This window comes from Triticum urartu, chromosome 5A (genome assembly GCF_056163025.1).
Source record: "Triticum urartu cultivar PI428250 chromosome 5A, HENAU_Tu73, whole genome shotgun sequence".
Lineage (NCBI taxonomy): Eukaryota > Viridiplantae > Streptophyta > Magnoliopsida > Poales > Poaceae > Triticum > Triticum urartu.
The window spans coordinates 392,277,576-392,295,846 of NC_141877.1; positions in this window are offsets into that span (position 1 = coordinate 392,277,576).

The following is an 18,271-nucleotide window of genomic DNA, read 5'->3' on the forward strand; positions in this document are numbered from 1 at the left end:
TCAAATTTATATGGTTCCAAGCAGTTCTAATGCTTGATATAGGATCTAGGCACTTGTAGGAATAGTTGCTGTCAGTTTTATTGAAGTTGGTTCACTTTTGTTTGAAGTTACTAAAAATTTCAGATTATTTTAGAAAAATAATGAGGAGATTTTTGAGGGGCTCATCGAGCCAAAGCTCAAAGGAAAAGGCACCGAAGCCTAAGTATAATTTGCCGCACACCGTGGAGATTCGAGCGTGTGAATGGCCTTCTGATGATTTCTTGATAGCAACCAGTATCTATGAAGATTTTCATGAATTCGCTCACAATGCAGGCCTCACCGCTTTCCTCCACGACCAATGCGATCAGTATCTCTTACTCACAAATACTTTTGTGCAAAACTTTCATTTTCATTCTAGGAACTCACCACCTACGGTGGAGTTTCATTTATATGATGAGCATAAAGAGATGTCACTTTATGATTTCTGTCAGATTTGCTTAGTCCCTTTTGAGGGCAAGACAGAAGAACCACATCATGATGATGTGGCTGGGTTTATTGATACTATCACTGTAGGAGAAACTAGGAAGGTTTCCGATGCACGAATCACTAGCATACATTTTCCTGTTTTACGTTACTTTGCATTATTTGCTAGTCGTTGTTTAATTGGACGCGGAAATTGTGGAAACCTTAGTATCCCTGATATAATTATTCTGCACCACAGTTTATATAGTGATAACACTTTTAGTATGGGTGGTATTATTGCTAGACGGTTAAGTATGAACCGTACTAAGGGTCCCATCTTTAGAGGCATCTATGCTACACGCCTAGCTGCACATTTTAACATACCTATTAGGCATGCTGAGAAGGAAGAAAAGGTGCTGCCCCATGTTTATCTAGATCATAAAAGTATGGTGGCACACGATTTTATTGTTAAGAATAGGGCAGGAGAGCTTAAATATCAATTGTTCTTTAACAAACATCATCCTGAGACTATTATCCTGCCTGCTCCTTCTTTGTTTGATTTGACTGTAGGCACGTACCTTGTTCCGTTGACGGCTATTCACACCTACCGGAACCTTGCACCAGCCGAGGAGCCAGAACCGGAACCACAATTTGATCCTTCACGGCAGTCTAACTATCAGTGCGATCCGGAGATGATTGCCAGCCAGTGGCAATCGGAGTCTTCTGCTTCCTCATCACAGTACGACCCCAACAACTATTATTATGGATATCCGCCAGGCCATCCGTGGCCATAGACCAACTTAGGCCAAAAGCCTAAGCTTGGGGGAGTACGTATTTCTCACCGACATTACATTTATGTTCACACACACTCATTATTAGATGTCGGTGCTCATACTTTTTCACTGTAATATCCATGCTAGTTTATTTTCTTTTTCTTGCTTTCTTCTTGTGTGTTTGTTAAACCTTAAGAAAAATAAAAAAATAGTAGTAGTTTATTTTTCTGCTGTAGTAGTAATAATTAAAAAGAAAACCCAAAAATATTTCCCGTTCTTCTTTTGCTTCTTGGGAGATTTCCCGTGTAAATAGTTTTATTTCTTTTCTTTTCTTTGGGGGTCAGTAGGAGAAGACCATAATTAAATTGTTGGAGTGGCTCTTATATGCATTATTTTTGATTTAACCAAGAGCCCATATTGCCTTGTCTTCTCCTGTTTATTGAATGCTCGCAGATTCCAGCTTAGTCCAATGCACGTACACTCTTATTATTATTCACACCGTTCAGTCGTGCAAGTGAAAGGCAATTATGATGATATATGATGGACTGACTGAGATGAGAAAAGCTGGTATGAACTCAACCTCTTTTGTTTTTGTAAATATGATGAGTCCCTCGTTCTTGATTCAGCTTATTATGAATAAACATGTTTGCAATGACAATTAGAGATCGTAGTTGCTTGTGCCATGCTTGATTAGTTATGAGTTATAATGGTTTACCTTGTGTGCCAACATGCTATTGAGGTGATTATGATGTGGTATGATGGGGTGGTATCTTCCTTCGAATGATTTAAGTGACTTGACTTGGCACATGTTCACGCATGTAGTTGAAACAAATCAACATAGCCTTCACGATATTTATGTTCATGGTGGATTATATCCTACTCATGCTTGCATCCAATGTTTATTAATTTTAATGCATGTACATGGCTGTTGTCGCTCTCTAGTTGGTCGCTTCCCAGTCTTTTGCTAGCCTTCACTTGTACTAAGCGGGAATACTGCTTGTGTATCCAATCCCTTAAACCCCAAAGTTATTCCAGATGAGTCCACTATACCTTCCTATATGCGGTATCTACCTGCCGTTCCAAGTAAATTTGTATGTGCCAAACTCTAAACCTTCAAATAAGCATTCTATTTTGTATGCTCGAATAGCTCATGTATCAACCAAGGCTGTTCTTATCTTCCGTGTTAGGCGGGTTATTCTCAAGAGGGGTGGACTCCGCTCCTCACTCACGAGAAAATGGCTGGTCACCGGGATGCCCAGTCCCATGCTTTATGCAAACTAAATCAAAATCAATTGCAAACAAAACTCCCCCTGGGACCTGATGTATGTTGGAGGCACTCGTTGTTTCGAGCAAGCCATGGATTGATGCTTGTTGGTGGAGGGGGAGTATAAACACTACTAGGAAAAGGGCTACTAATGGTGCACCAGTTTTTCCTACTAATGGCGCATCATTGGTGCGCCATTAGTATCACGCCACTAGTATTTTTTACTAATGGCGCACCACTGGTGCGCCATTAGTATCTGGTATACTAATGGCGCACCAGTATAGGCCACGGTGCGCCATTAGTATAGGCCACTGGTGCGCCATTAGTATAGGCCACGGTACGCCATTAGTATTTTTGAATTTTGAAGGCGGGAAAATAGTAGTGGCGCACCGTCTAACCCCCACCGTGCGCCATTGCTATTTTTGAATTTTGAATTTGGATTTGGATCTGGATCGTGATTTTTTTGCCCATTTTTTGCTCATTTTTTTGCTCGTTTTTTGGCACGATATTATTTCAAATTTTGTTCCTGTTTTTGGATCTTGTACGTTCTTTTGCCATGTTCTTTTGCCGGAGAGGAGTTTGCCGGAGAGGAGGAGGAGGAGGTCACCGGAGAGGCGCTCGCCTACATCGCCGGAGAGGAGGAGGAGGTCGCCGGAGAGGAGTTCACCAAAGCATCGGAGAGGAGGAAGGAGAAACCATGAGGGAATGGGAGGAGAGGAGGGAGGAGGAGCTCATCGGAGAGGAGGAAGGAGAAACCGTGAGGGGAGGGGGGAGGAGAGGAGAGGAGAGGAGGGAGGAGGAGGTCGCCGGAGAGGAGGAGGAGGCTGCCGGAGAGGAGGGTAGTATGGTGGAGGAGAGAAGGGAAGATGGAGTGGAGGAGAGGAGGAGATGGAGTGGAGGAGAGGAGGAGATGGAGTGGAGGAGAGGAGGAGATGGAGTGGAGGAGAGGTGGAGTGGAGGAGGTGCGCCCAGCCATATATACGACATAGTAATGGCGCACCGCGGGCAGGTGCGCCATTACTAACTTCTTTTTATTTTATTTATTTATTTTGAATTTTGAAGGGGGGAAGATACTAATGGCGCACCATGGGCAGGTGCGCCATTAGTAAGTTTGAATTTTTTTGCCTCTCCAGATCTTAAAAGCCCCGTATCTTTTTTTCTGTTAGGTTTTTGAGGATTTTGAAAATGTTTAACGGGGTTCCCCCAGTTAAATTCCGATGTAATTTATCGAGTAGATGATTTTTCATATAAAAAACTTTTTCATCCGAGTTCGTACGTAAAAGTTATGCCCATTTTTACAAATTCTCGAGAGATTTTGCAAAAAAGTTGAAAATTCATGTTTGTAAATTTTGCTAACAACTAGACCACATATCACATGGGAATCTTATTTTCTTTTTTTGACATTTCTATCATTTTCTTTTATTTTTTTTGAAACTGAAAAGGCGGTCCACGGGGGGGGGGGGTGCATTCGGGCGAATGTTTGGGCCAAGTTACTAATGGCGCACCACTCCCACGGTGCGCCATTAGTAGTTTTGAAAAAAATTTAATTTTTTTTTACTAATGGCGCACCGTGGAGGTGGTGCGCCATTACTAGTTCAACTAGTAATGGCGCACCACTCCCACGGTGCGCCATTAGTAGTTTTGAAAAAATTAAAAAAAATTACTAATGGCGCACCATGGACGTGGTGCGCCATTAGTATTTGCACACTAATGGCGCACCAACACATGGTGCGCCATTAGTATATAGTAATGGCGCACCACATGTCTGGTGCGCCATTAGTGTCAATTCCATCTATAGCCCTTTTCCTAGTAGTGAAACTTTACCATTCTATTTGGGAACCACCTATAATGTGTTTAGCATGGAAGATATCGCCATCTCTTAGTTGTTACGTTGACAATGAAAGTATACCGCTCAAAATACAATTTATCTCTATTTCAAAACCGAGCTATGGCACCTCTACAAATCCCTACTCCCCTCTGTGAAGGGCCTATCCATTTACTTTTATGTTGAGTCATCACCCTCTTATTAAAAAGCACTAGCTGGAGAGCACAGCCGTCATTTGCATTCATCACTATTAATTTATATTGGGTATGACTATGATTGGATATCTTTTACCATGAATTACAATGTCTAGTCAGTCCTTGATCTTTAAAGGTGCTCTGCATTTATTTTTTGCGGTCTCAGAAAGGGCTAGCGAGATACCATCTTCTTATATCATATTGATTGTTTTGAGAAAGTGTTGTCATCCGAGATTTATTATTATGACTTGCTAGTTGATTATGCTATTGATATGAGTAATTGTGAGACCTGAGAATTATTGCAAATGTGGTTAGTTATGACCTATGTTGAAAACTTGAATACTAGCTTGACATATTTACAACAACAAGAGCAAACAGAGTTTGTAAAAGTTTTTTTTCTTTCTTTCAGTTTGTCAACTGAATTGCTTGAGGACAAGTAAGGGTTTAAGCTTGGGGGAGTTGATACGTCTTCGTCGTATCTACTTTTCCAAACACTTTTGCCCTTGTTTTGGACTCTAACTTCTATGATTTGAATGGAACTAACCCGGAATGACGCTGTTTTCAGCAGAATTGCCATGATGTTGTTTTATGTGCATAAAACAAATATTCTCGGAATGACCTGAAACTCCACGGAACATCTTAGAAAAAATAATAAAAAATCCTCGGATAGTAGCATTGTCCCTTCTCTCTTTTTCTCTCATCTTTTTATTTTTTTTATTTTTTTATTTGGGCATTTTCCCTTTTTTATGGCCTTTCTCTCTTTTTTGGGCCTTCTCTTTTTTTATGGCCTTTCTTTTTTTTATTCCTCACTTGGGACAATGCTCTAGAAAATGATGATCATCACACTTCTATTTACTTAGAACTCAAGAATTACAACTCGATACTTAGAACAAGATATGACTCTATATGAATGCCTCCGGCGGTGTACCGGGATTGCGATGAATCAAGTGTGACATATATGAAAAATTATGAACAGTGGCTTTGCCACAAATACGATGTCAACTACATGATCATGCAAAGCAATATGACAATGATGAATGTGTCATCATAAACTGAATGGTGGAAAGTTGCATGGCAATATATCTCGGAATGGCTATGGAAATGCCATAATAGGTAGGTATGGTGGCTGTTTTGAGGAAGATATAAGAAGGTTTATGTGTGAAAGAGCGTATCATATCACGGGGTTTGGATGCACCGGCGAAGTTTGCACCAACTCTCAATGTGAGAAAGGGCAATGCACGGTACTGAAGAGGCTAGCAAGGATGGAAGGGTGAGAGTGCATATAATCCATGGACTCAACATTGGTCATAAAGAACTCACATACTTATTGCAAAAATCTACAAGTCATCAAAAACCTCGGTACTACGCGCATGCTTCTAGGGGGATAGATTGGTAGGAAAAGACCATCGCTCGTCCGCGACCGCCACTCATAAGGAAGACAATCAAATAACACCTCATGTTTCAAATTTGTTGCATAACGTTTACCATATGTGCATGCTACGGGACTTGCAAACTTCAACACAAGCGTTTCTCAAATTCACAACTACTCAACTAGCACGACTTTGATATTATTACCTCCATATCTCAAAACAATCATCAAGCATCAAACTTCTCTTAGTATTCAACACACTCATAAGAAAGTTTTTACTAATCTTGAATACCTAGCATATTAGGATTATTTAAGCAAACTACCATGCTATTTAGGACTCTCAAAATAATATAAGTGAAGCATGAGAGTTCATCTATTTCTATAAAATAAAACCACCACCGTGCTCTAAAAGGATATAAGTGAAGTACTAGAGCAAATGACAAACTACTCCAAAAGATATAAGTGAAGATCAATGAGTAGTCGAATAATTATGCAACTATGTGAAGACTCTCCCATTTAATAATTTCAGACCTTGATACTTTATTTAAACAGCAAGCAAAACTAAATAAAATAACATCTAAGAATAGCAAACATCATGTGAAGAAGCAAAAACTTAGGATCAATCAATACTAACCGATAGTTGATAAAGAAGAAAGGTGGGATGCGAACCAGGGCATCCCCAAGCTTAGACGCTTGAGACTTCTTGAAATATTATCTTGGGATGCCTTGGGCATCCCCAAGCTTGAGCTTTTGTGTCTCCTTAGGCTGCGTTCGGTTTCTCTCTACTCCTTTAACTCCACTCCGGGAGTGGACAAGACTTTAGCTTAATTTGATGGAGCTGCTAAAAGCCAGCTCCCCAACTCCGCAAAGTGGCCAAGTTCCGAACAGGGCCTTAATTCCTCTCATATCACGGTCTCCCTAAATCTCAAAAGCTTCATCCGCACAAAACTCAACAAGGACTCGTGAGATAAGTTAGCATAACACATTGCAAAAAACCTTATCATACTCTACTGTAGAAAATCACTAAAATTATTATTCAACATTGCATACTAAATGCCTCTGCATATTTAATAGTCCTATCCTCAAATAGAATCATTAAAGAAGCAAACATATGCAAACAATGCAAACATAACAGCAAATCTGCCTAAACAGGACAGTCTGTAAAGAATGCAGCAACATCCATACTTCCCTAGCTCCAAAAATTATGAAAGAAAATTCCCACTGTAGTAAATTTATCAGATCTTAATATGCAAAAGGTTTCAACATTTTATCACATTCTAACTTTTCTAGGGAATTATTGCACCAGCGGTAAACTTTCTGTTTTCAAACAGCAACATGTGGACTTCTAAAATAGGCATAGTAAAGGCTATCAATGCCACTTTTATTGAAATAAAAGATGCAAAACATTGTTCTAAATAACAGAAAGCAAATACTAACAAAATAAATTGACGCTCCAAGCAAAACACATATCTTGTGGTAAATAAAAATATAGCTCCAAGTAAAGTTACCGATGAACGAAGACGAAAGAGGGGATGCCTTCCGGGGCATCCCCAAGCTTAGGCTCTTGGCTATCCTTGAATATTACCTTGGGGTTCCTCGAGAATCCCCAAGCTTAGGCTCTTGCCACTCCTTATTCCATAGTCCATCGAATCCTTACCCAAAACTTGAAAACTTCACAACACAAAACTTAACAGAAAACTCGTAAGCTCCGTTAGTATAAGAAAATAAATCACCACTTCAAGGTACTGTGATAAACTCATTCTTTATTTATATTGGTGTTAAACCTACTGTATTCCAACTTCTCTGTGGTTTATAAACTTTTTTACTAGCCATAGATTCATCAAAATAAGTAAACAACACATGAAAAACAGAATCTGTCAAAAACAGAACAGTATGTAGTAATCTGGATCAAACGTATACTTATGGAACTCATAAAATTCTCAAATAAATTGCTGGACCTGAGGAACTTATCTATTAATCATCTTAAAAAAGAATTAACTAAATATCACTATCCAATAAAAAATGGCAGCAATTCTCGTGAGCGCTAAAGTTTCTGTTTTTACAGCATGATCGCAAAGACTTTCCCCAAGTCTTCCCAACGGTTCTACTTGGCACAAACACTAATTAAAAGCATAAAACCACATCTAAGCAGAGGCTATATGAACTATTTATTACTAAACAGTAACAAAAAGCAAGGAACAAAAATAAATTTGGGTTGCCTCCCAACAAGCGCTATCGTTTAACGCCTCTAGCTAGGCATGATGATTTCAATGATGCTCACATAAAAGATAAGAATTGAAACATAAAGAGAGCATCATGACGAATATGACTAGCACATTTAAGCCTAACCCTCTTCCTATGCATAGGGATTTTGTGAGCAAACAACTTATGGGAACAATAATCAACTAGCATAGGAAGGCAAAACAAGCGTAACTTCAAAACTTTAAGCACATAGTTAGGAAACTTTATATTATTGCAATTCCTACAAGCATATATTCCTCCCTCATAATAATTTTCAGTAGCATCATGAATGAATTCAACAATATAACCAGCACCTAAAGCATTCTTTTCATGATCTACAAGCATAGAAATTTTATTACTCTCCACACAAGCAAATTTTTTCTCATTCGGAATAGTGGGAGCATCATAATAGACTCGAATACTATAAATTGTTTCCACATTAAAAGAGTAATGTTCAGAGAAGGGGTAATCATAATCATGACAAGTTTTATAAATATAATCACTTCTTTTTGAAGCATAAGTATCATCACAATAATCATCATAAGTAGGAGGCATGCTATCATCATTATAAATTTGCATATCAAAACTTGGGATACTAAAAATATCATCTTCATTAAGCGTAGCATCCCCAAGCTTGGGATAAACATTAATTGCAGCAAATATATTCTCAAAAACATCATCTTCATCAAACATAGCATCCCCAAGCTTGTGGCTTTGCATATCATTAGAATCATGGATATTCAAGGAATTCATACTAACAACATTGCAATCATGCTCATCATTCAAATATTTAGTGCCAAACATTTTATAGATTTCTTCTTCTAGCACTTGACACAATTTTCCTTTCCATCACACTCACGAAAGATATTAAAAAGGTGAAGTAAATGAGACAAACTTAATTCCATTTTTTATAATTTTCTTTTATAAACTAAAGTAGTGATAAAACAAGAAACTAAAAGACTCGATTGCAAGATCTAAAGATATACCTTCAAGCACTCACCTCCCCGGCAACGGCGCCAGAAAAGAGCTTGATGTCTACTACACAACCTTCTTCTTGTAGACGTTGTTGGGCCTCCAAGTGCAGAGGTTTGTAGGACAGTAGCAAATTTCCCTCAAGTGGATGACCTAAGGTTTATCAATCCGTAGGAGGCGTAGGATGAAGATGGTCTCTTTCAAGCAACCCTGCAACCAAATAACAAAGAGTCTCTTGTGTCCCCAACACACCCAATGCAATGGTAAATTGTATAGGTGCACTAGTTCGGCGAAGAGATGGTGATACAAGTGGTATATGGATAGTAGATAAAGGTATTTGTAATCTGAAATTATAAAAACAGTAAGGTGACTAATGATAAAAAGTGAGCGTAAACGGTATTGCAATGATAGGAAATAAGTCCTAGGGTTCATACTTTCGCTAGTGTAAGTTCCCTCAACAATAATAACATAATTGGATCACATAACTATCCCTCAACATGCAACAAAGAGTCACTCCAAAGTCACTAATAGCGGAGAATGAACGAAGAGATTATGGTAGGGTACGAAACCACCTCAAAGTTATTCTTTCCAATCAATCCGTTGGGCTATTCCTATAAGTGTCACAAACAGCCCTAGAGTTCGTACTAGAATAACACCTTAAGACACAGATCAACCAAAACCCTAATGTCACCTAGATACTCCAATGTCACCTCAAGTATCCGTGGGTATGATTATACGATATGCATCACACAATCTCAGATTCATCTATTCAACCAACACATAGAACCTCAAAGGGTGCCCCAAAGTTTCTACCGGAGAATCACGACGAAAACGTGTGCCAACCCCTATGCATAGGTTCATGGGCGGAACCCGCAAGTTGATCACCAAAACATACATCAAGTGAATCACGTGGTATCCCATTGTCACCACGGATACACACGGCAAGACATACATCAAGTGTTCTCAAATCTTTAAAGACTCAATCCGATAAGATAACCTCAAAGGGAAAACTCAATTCATTACAAGAGAGTAGAGGGGGGAAACATCATAGGATCCAACTATAATAGCAAAGCACGCGATACATCAAGATCGTATCACCTCATGAACACGAGAGAGAGAGAGAGAGAGAGATCAAACACATAGCTACTGGTACATACCCTCAGCCCCGAGGGAGAACTACTCCCTCCTCGTCATGGAGAGCACCGGGATGATGAAGATGGTCACCGGAGAGGGATTGCCCCCTCCGGCAGGGTGCCGGAACGGGTCTAGATTGGCTTTCGGTGGCTACAGAGGCTTCTGGCGGCGGAACTCCCGATCTATTGTGCTCCCAGATGTTTTAGGGTATATGGAGATATATAGGCGGAAGAAGTACGTCAGGGGAGCCACGAGGGGCCCATGAGGGTGGAGGGCGCGCCCCCCTACCTCGTGGCCTCCTCGAAGCTTCCCTTACGTGCACTTCAAGTCTTCTGGGCTTCTTTCCTTCCAAAAATGGGTTCCGTGAAGTTTCAGGTCAATTGGACTCCGTTTGGTTTTCCTTTTCTTCGAAACCCTAAAACAAGGTAAAAACAGAAATTGGCACTGGGCTCTGGGTTAATAGGTTAGTCCCAAAAATGATATAAAAGTGTATAATAAAGCCCATAAACATCCAAAACAGTAGATAATATAGCATGGAGCAATCAAAAATTATAGATACGTTGGAGACGTATCACTGTCTCATAAAACCTTTCTTAGCGGCCAAGCCAAATCCAAGAAGGCCAAGGTGATTAAGCCGTCAGAAGACCCGAAGGTTCCTGCACCTGAGCCGGCCATGCCAACTCCTCTCTCTGAAGCTGAAGCACTTGAAGACCCAGCTGTTCATACTCAATTGGACCCTCCTGAGTTTTCAGCCGATGAGATCACCCTTAATCCGACTATCACTGAACCATCTAGCTCAGCTAACCCGCCAACAACTTCTGATAGTGACGTGTTGATTACTGGTAGTCGGTTTGTTGAACCAGGGACCCCCACTGTATTAGCCCGGCACACTGCTAAGCAAGAAGCCTTGGAGAAGCAGAAAGTGTGTTTTGATATCTCCCATTACACTCACCTCAATGTCAATGATGTTTTGTCCGACTATCTCAGTCATGTGCACTCCAGCCGTGATTTGGAAATCGAGATGGTCAAACAATTGCAGCTAAAATATGAGGTATGTTCTCCAGTTTACTTATACTCTGCCAGCCCCCAAGTCTTCAGATGATGAACTTGAATGATCTGTAGACTTTATGATATAAGTTGACACTTTACCTCTAGGCTTTTCAGAAGTCCAATAGAGTAACATAAACTTCACCTGTAGTCCCCAAGGGCCGGCTCAATTTATTATAAATGAACCGGTACTTAATCACATAACTGTCTTTGACTAGTCTCAATAAGTTTTGAGATCCGGCTCAATCGTAAAAAACTTTCTGAATATTATGCATTAGCCCCCAAGTGCCAAGCATTGTTACTTTGTAAAACCCTTGGGACTTGAAACATATAAAAGCCATAAAAAATTGCTTTGGTAGACATTAGCCCCCAAGTATCAAGTGGTATTGCAGAGCAAAGCACTTGAGACTTGAACCTTTATGACCTTGCATTTTAAGTCTTGACACACATGTGAATGTTTTGTAGAACGCCTTATCTGAGTTGGGCTCTCAATTGATGGATGCCAAAACCCGGTTGGCGGAGCAGGAGACAGAGATAAAAACCACTAACTCTAAACTCCAATTGAGCCTCTCTAAATCCGAGAAATTGAAGACCAGCTTAGCTGCTAAGAAGAAGTCCTGAGACGAAGAGAAGACACCGCTGATACAACGTGTTGAGACAGCTGAGGCAGCTCTTGAGGAGGTCACCACGGAGCTCACTGGTTTAAAAAACCGTGTGTCTCAAATGGTCTCCGCCATCTTCGTAAGTCTTTTGTATTAATCACTTATACTTTATTTTGGCTAGGAATATAAGCCGCTTGCTGAACCTTTGTTAAAAAACACTCGCAGGTCCACGAAGTAGAAATCTGAGCCAAGATAGTGTGACGAAGCTGAAGGTGGTTTATACCTTGGTGGAGCAATTGTATACTGGCGCTCAACGAGCACTTGCCACTATCTCCCCTGCCAACCAAGGACCCAATCGGTTGAGCGATGTCTTGAAGAAGTTATCGATCTTACCCGCCAGGTTTCAAGAGGTCAAATGATCATGTGCCAGAGCCGGAGCCCTGACTGCCCTGAGCCACTCCAAAGCCTGGGTGCCAGATCTAGACCCAGTGGATGTGGCTAAGGGGTACCCTGCCGTGATGGAAGAGGGGACTCCATTTGAACAAGATGATATTATTGCCTGTGTGAGGGGAGTTCGTCCTCAAGCTACTATTCTTGGAGTGGAAACCAACATCGATAAATATCGGCCGGGTTTTGATATGGAGAATAAGAAGATGGCGACTCCCTCTTATAAGGTGACAGACCTTATCCCGCCGGTTCGTCAACACACTTTTGCTCCGGAAGTTGACCCGGCCGGCCTGATTGATGATGAAGTGGAGTTCATTGCTCTGAACGGCTTTGACTGGTCCAATCGCAGCTTCCAATCAGTAGAGGGAGGTGAACCGGCGAGGGGAGAGTCATAACCATCTTGTGGGCTCTCAAAGCCTTGTAATAGATTTAGCTTGAAAACTGCATGTTTTGCCTATGCCATCGCACATAAAATGTTGCATACGACTCTTTGCCAACGATGTCAATATAAATATGCAGCACATCTGTGATTACATCTACAATGTTTTAACTTTGATCCTACAAAAAGTGAAAGAGCTGGCCTGGCGGTTTAGCACCGGACGGGTCAAAAACACCCGGTATATGTATTTATGAAATTGTCATAGTGGAAAAGATAAACAAGGCTGAAAAACCCAGTGATTAATGAAAAAACACACGAAAACCTGTTCGTGAACAACACTGTCATACCTGTGTTCTAGACTGCCGGTTTTCATGACCCGGATATGAGGTTGATAACCCAATCTATCGTAGAAATCAATACTTCCATATGTCTGATGACTGTTATGCCTTGGCAATTCATTGTCAACTAACCGAGCCGGTTTAATTTGAAACCATACTGACAGTTAGATTCGAGATCAATAAGACAAAAGCATTAAGCTTCCGACAATGTAAATCAAAATATTTATTTAAAAACTGGAGGCTTTTGATTCGAATACGATCAGTATACCGGACCAAAGGGGTTAAGCTAAGATTCGAATACGATCATATAGCCCCCAGTGGCTTTGGCGTTGCGCCGATCAAGAGGGTACTGACAGCTATGTTCTCTTTGGTTCGAATACGATCTAGGTTTGAACAGGAAGCCCCCAAATGACCTTCGGAGGTTTTTAACGACCCTGATTCGAATATGAACCAAGTCGGACCCAAAAGGGGTTAAGCTATGATTCGGATACGATCAAGAAGCCCCCTAGTGAGTTTGGCCTTGAGCCGATCAAAAGGGTTACGACAGCTGTGTTCTCTTTGGTTTGAATAGACCTATGTTTGAATAGGAAGCCCCCAAGTGACCATGAGGTTTATAGCTAGATTCGAATACGATCATGAGCCGGACCAAAAGGATGAAGCTAGATTCGGATACGATCAGCCCCCTTTTGGTCGTTTTTACACAATGAAAATAATAAAGATATACGATCATTGAAAGGGAAAAAAGGACAGAGGTCCTGCTTTATTACTTATCATAATATATACAACATCAAAGTATATACATGATGAGAGCTGGTGGCTTAAGTATAGTATGGCCGAAGTTGAGCAATGTTCCATGGCCGGCGGGTCTCCTCCTCTGACTTACGTGAGTCTTTATGCTCTCGCACGTCAAAGAGGTAATATAACCCGTTGTTTAAGTTCTTGCTGACCACAAAGGGTCCTTCCCAAGGTGGGGATAGCTTATGTGCATCAGACAGATCCTGGATGAGCCGGAGCACCAGGCCACCTTCTTGAAAGGTTCTAGACTTAACTCGGCGGCTGTGATAACGGCACAGGTCCTGTTGATAAATTGTTGATCGAGTCGCTGCCAAATCTCTCTCCTCATCTAACAAATCAAGTGCATTCTGACGGGCTTGTTCATTATCAGCTTCAATGTAAGCCGCCACGCGAGGCGAGTCATGACGGATGTCACTAGGCAACACTGCTTCTGCCCCATAAACGATAAAAAAGGTGTATAACCTATAGACCTATTAGGGGTGGTATTGATGCTCCACAACACCGAAGGTAATTCCTCTACCCAACAACCCGGAGTCCGTTGTAAGGGAACCATAAGCCGGGGTTTGAGACCTTTTAGAATTTCTTGATTTGCTCTCTTAGCTTGACCATTGGATTGGGGGTGAGCTACTGAAGAAACATCAAGCCAGATATGCTCACATTGACAAAACTCCTCCTAGCACCTTGAGACAAATTAGTGCCATTGTCAGTTATAATGCTGTGTGGAAAACCAAAGCGAAAAATCACCCTTTTCATGAACTGAACCGCCGTGGCTGCATCACACTTGCTCACTGGCTCCGCCTCAACCCACTTTGTGAATTTGTCAACTGCTACCAAAAGATGTGTCTTTTTATCTTTGGACCTTTTGAAAGGCCCAACCATTTCAAGCCCCCAGACTGCAAATGGCCAAGTGATTGGAATCATCTGCAACTCTTGAGTCGGCATGTGCACTCGTCGTGAAATTTTTTGACATCTATCACACCTACTGACCAGCTCCTCCGCATCAGCGTGAGCCGTTAGCCAGTAAAACCCAAGACAAAAAGCTTTGGCCACAAGAGACTTTGATCCGGCGTGATGACCACAATCCCCTTCATGGATCTCACGAAGAATTTATTGCCCTTCTTTAAGAGAAACGCAGCGTTGAAACGCTCCAGTGACGCTGCGGTGATACAACTCACCGTCAAAAATTGTCATTGACTTGGACCGCCGGGTTATCTGTCGGGCCAGGGTCTCATCCTCCGGCAACTCGCCCCGGGTCATATAAGCCAAGAACGGTACTATCCAATCTGGAATAACATGAAGAGCCACCACTAACTGTGCCTCCGGGTAAGGAATGGCCAAATCTTCCTCTGTAGGCAACTTAACAGACGGGTTATGTAAAACATCCAGAAAGGTGTTAGGCGGTACCGGCTTACGCTGAGATCCCAACCGGCTCAAGGCATCGGCCGCTTCGTTCTTTCTGTGGTCAATGTGCTCCACTTGATAACCCTTAAAATGCCCCGCAACAGCGTCAACCTCGCGGCGATAAGCCGCCATGAGAGGATCCTTGGAATCCCACTTGCCTGACACCTTTTAAGCCACCAAATCTAAATCGCCAAGGCACCGTACCTGGCTCAGACTCATTTCTTTAGCCATTCGAAGACCATGGAGCAAGGCTTCATATTCTGCTGCGTTGTTAGTACAAGGAAACATCAATCGCAACACATAACAAAACTTGTCACCTCAAGGAGAAGTTAAAACAACTCCAGCCCCGAGCCTTCCAACTGTCTAGACCCATCAAAATGAATCGTCCAATATGTGTTGTCTGGTTTCTCCTCTGACATCTGCAACTCTATCCAATCATTAATGAAGTCAACCAACGCATGAGATTTGATTGCAGTACATGGCACATACTTCAAACCATGAGATCCAAGTTCAATAGCCCACTTGGCGACTTGTCCTGTGGCCTCTCTATTTTGAATAATATCTCCTAGAGGAGCAGAGCTAACCACAGTGATTGGGTGACCCTAAAAGTAATGTTTGAGCTTCTGGCTTGCCATGAACACCCCGTACACGAGCTTCTGCCAATGTGGATATCTTTGTTTAGATTCAATGAGCACCTCACTAACATAGTAAATTGGCCGTTGGACCGGATGTTCCTTGCTAGCCTCCCTGCGCTCCACAACAACAGCCACACTGACAGCATGTGAGTTAGCAACCACATACAACAACAACGGCTCTTTCTCAACCGGAGCAGCAAGAACCGGCGGCTCAGCGAGCTGTTTCTTCAAATCCTCAAAAGCAGAGTTAGTAGCATCACTCCAGACAAAGTTATCCACCTTCTTCATCATTTGATATAAATGCATCGCCTTTTCCCCTAACCGGCTTATGAACCGGCTTAAGGCTGCGACGCGACCCGCCAACCGCTGAACGTCATTGATGCATGCCGGTTTAGCCAGAGATGTAATTGCCTTAATTTTCTCTGAGTTAGCCTCAATACCTCTGTTAGACACCAAAAAACCCAAAAGTTTGCTAGCTGGGACTCCAAAAACACATTTGGCCGGGTTAAGCATCATCTTGTAGACCCGGAGGTTATCAAAGGTCTCCTTCAGATCAGTTATCAAGGTTTCCTTCTCTCTGGATTTCACCACCATGTCATCCACATAAGCATGAACATTACGCCTAATCTGACTGTGAAGACAATTCTGTACACATCGTTGATAAGTCGCTTGGGCACTTTTCAGCCAAAAAGGCATAGACACATAGCAGAAGGCTCCAAACGGAGTGATGAAAGTTGTCTTCTCCTGGTCCTTAACTGCCATCTTGATCTGATGATAACCCAAATAGGCATCCAAAAAACTCAAACGCTCGCAACCCGCTGTAGCATCAATGATCTGATCAATACGAGGGAGGGCAAAAGGGTCAGCTGGACAAGCTTTGTTTAAATCGGTGTAATCCACACACATACGCCAGGTGCCGTTCTTTTTGAGGACAAGCACCGGGTTAGCCAATCACTCCGAGTAAAAAACTTCAACAATGAACCCGGCCGCCATGAGCCGGGCCACCGCTTCTCCAATCGCCTTGCGCCTTTCCTCATTAAACCGTCGAAGAAACTGTCTGACCGGTTTAAATCTCGGATCAATATTGAGAGTGTGCTCAGCGAGTTCTCTCGGGACACCTGGCATGTCAGAAGGTTTCCATGCAAAGATGTCCTGGTTCTCACGGATGAACTCGATGAGCGCGCTTTCCTATTTTGGATCCAAGTTGGCACTGATAATGAACTGTTTGGATGAGTCGCCAGGCACAAAATCAACCGCTTTAGTGTCATCACTTGACTTGAATTTCAAGCCGGTTCATGTTCCGTGGTTGGCTTCTTCAAAGACGTCATGTCTGCCGGGTCAACATTATCTTTATAAAACTTTAATTCCTCTGTTGCACAAACAGACTCAGCATACGCAGCATCACCTTCTTCACATTCCAGGGCTATTTTCCGGCTTCCATGTACTGTGATGGTGCCTTTATAACCTGGCATCTTGAGCTGCAGATATACATAACACGGCCGGGCCATGAACTTGGCATAGGCCGGCCGTCCAAATAGGGCATGATATGGGCTTTTGATCTTAACCACTTCAAAAGTTAACTTCTCACCCTAGAATTGTATTCATCCCCAAAGGCTACTTCCAGCTCAATCTTTCCAACTGGGTATGCCGATTTACCAGGTACAACACCATGAAAAACAATGTTGGACTGTTTAAGACTCTTGTCAGTCAATCCCATGCGACGAAATGTCTCATAATAGAGGATGTTGATGCTACTGCCTCTGTCCATGAGTACCTTAGTAAACTTATATCCACCAACCTGAGGCGCCACCATCAAAGCCAAGTGACCCGGATTATCAACCCGGGGAGGGTGATCCTCCCTACTCCACACAATAGGTTGTTCTGACCATCTCAAATAATGTGGAACCGCCAGCTCAACAGTGTTTACAACCCTCTTATGAAGTTTCTGGTCCCTCTTGCACAAACTAGTGGTAAATACATGGTATTGCCCACTGTTCAGCTATTTTGGGTTACTCTGTTACCCGGACTGCTACTGTTGTTGCTGCTGATTACTTTGGCCGGACTGCTGATTATAACGACCTTAGTTACCCAGATGACCCTAGCCGTGAAAACCGACTCCGCCTGGGCCGGCGCCCGGGCCATGAAAGCCGTCTCCGCCTGAACCACCACCAGGACCGTGGCTGCCATCAAACATGTTGGAATTTTTAAACGCCTTCATAATTGTACAATCCTTCCATAAATGGGTAGCTGGCTTCTCCCGGGTGCCGTGTCTAGGATAGGGTTCATTCAATAGTTGCTCCAGGGTGGGACCTGACCCGGCTGATCGAGGCGATGCCCTCCCCTTGCGCCGTTGGTTGTTGCCATGTGTATTGGTGTTAGCCATGAACTCGTTAGCCTTACGTTTATTACCTCCT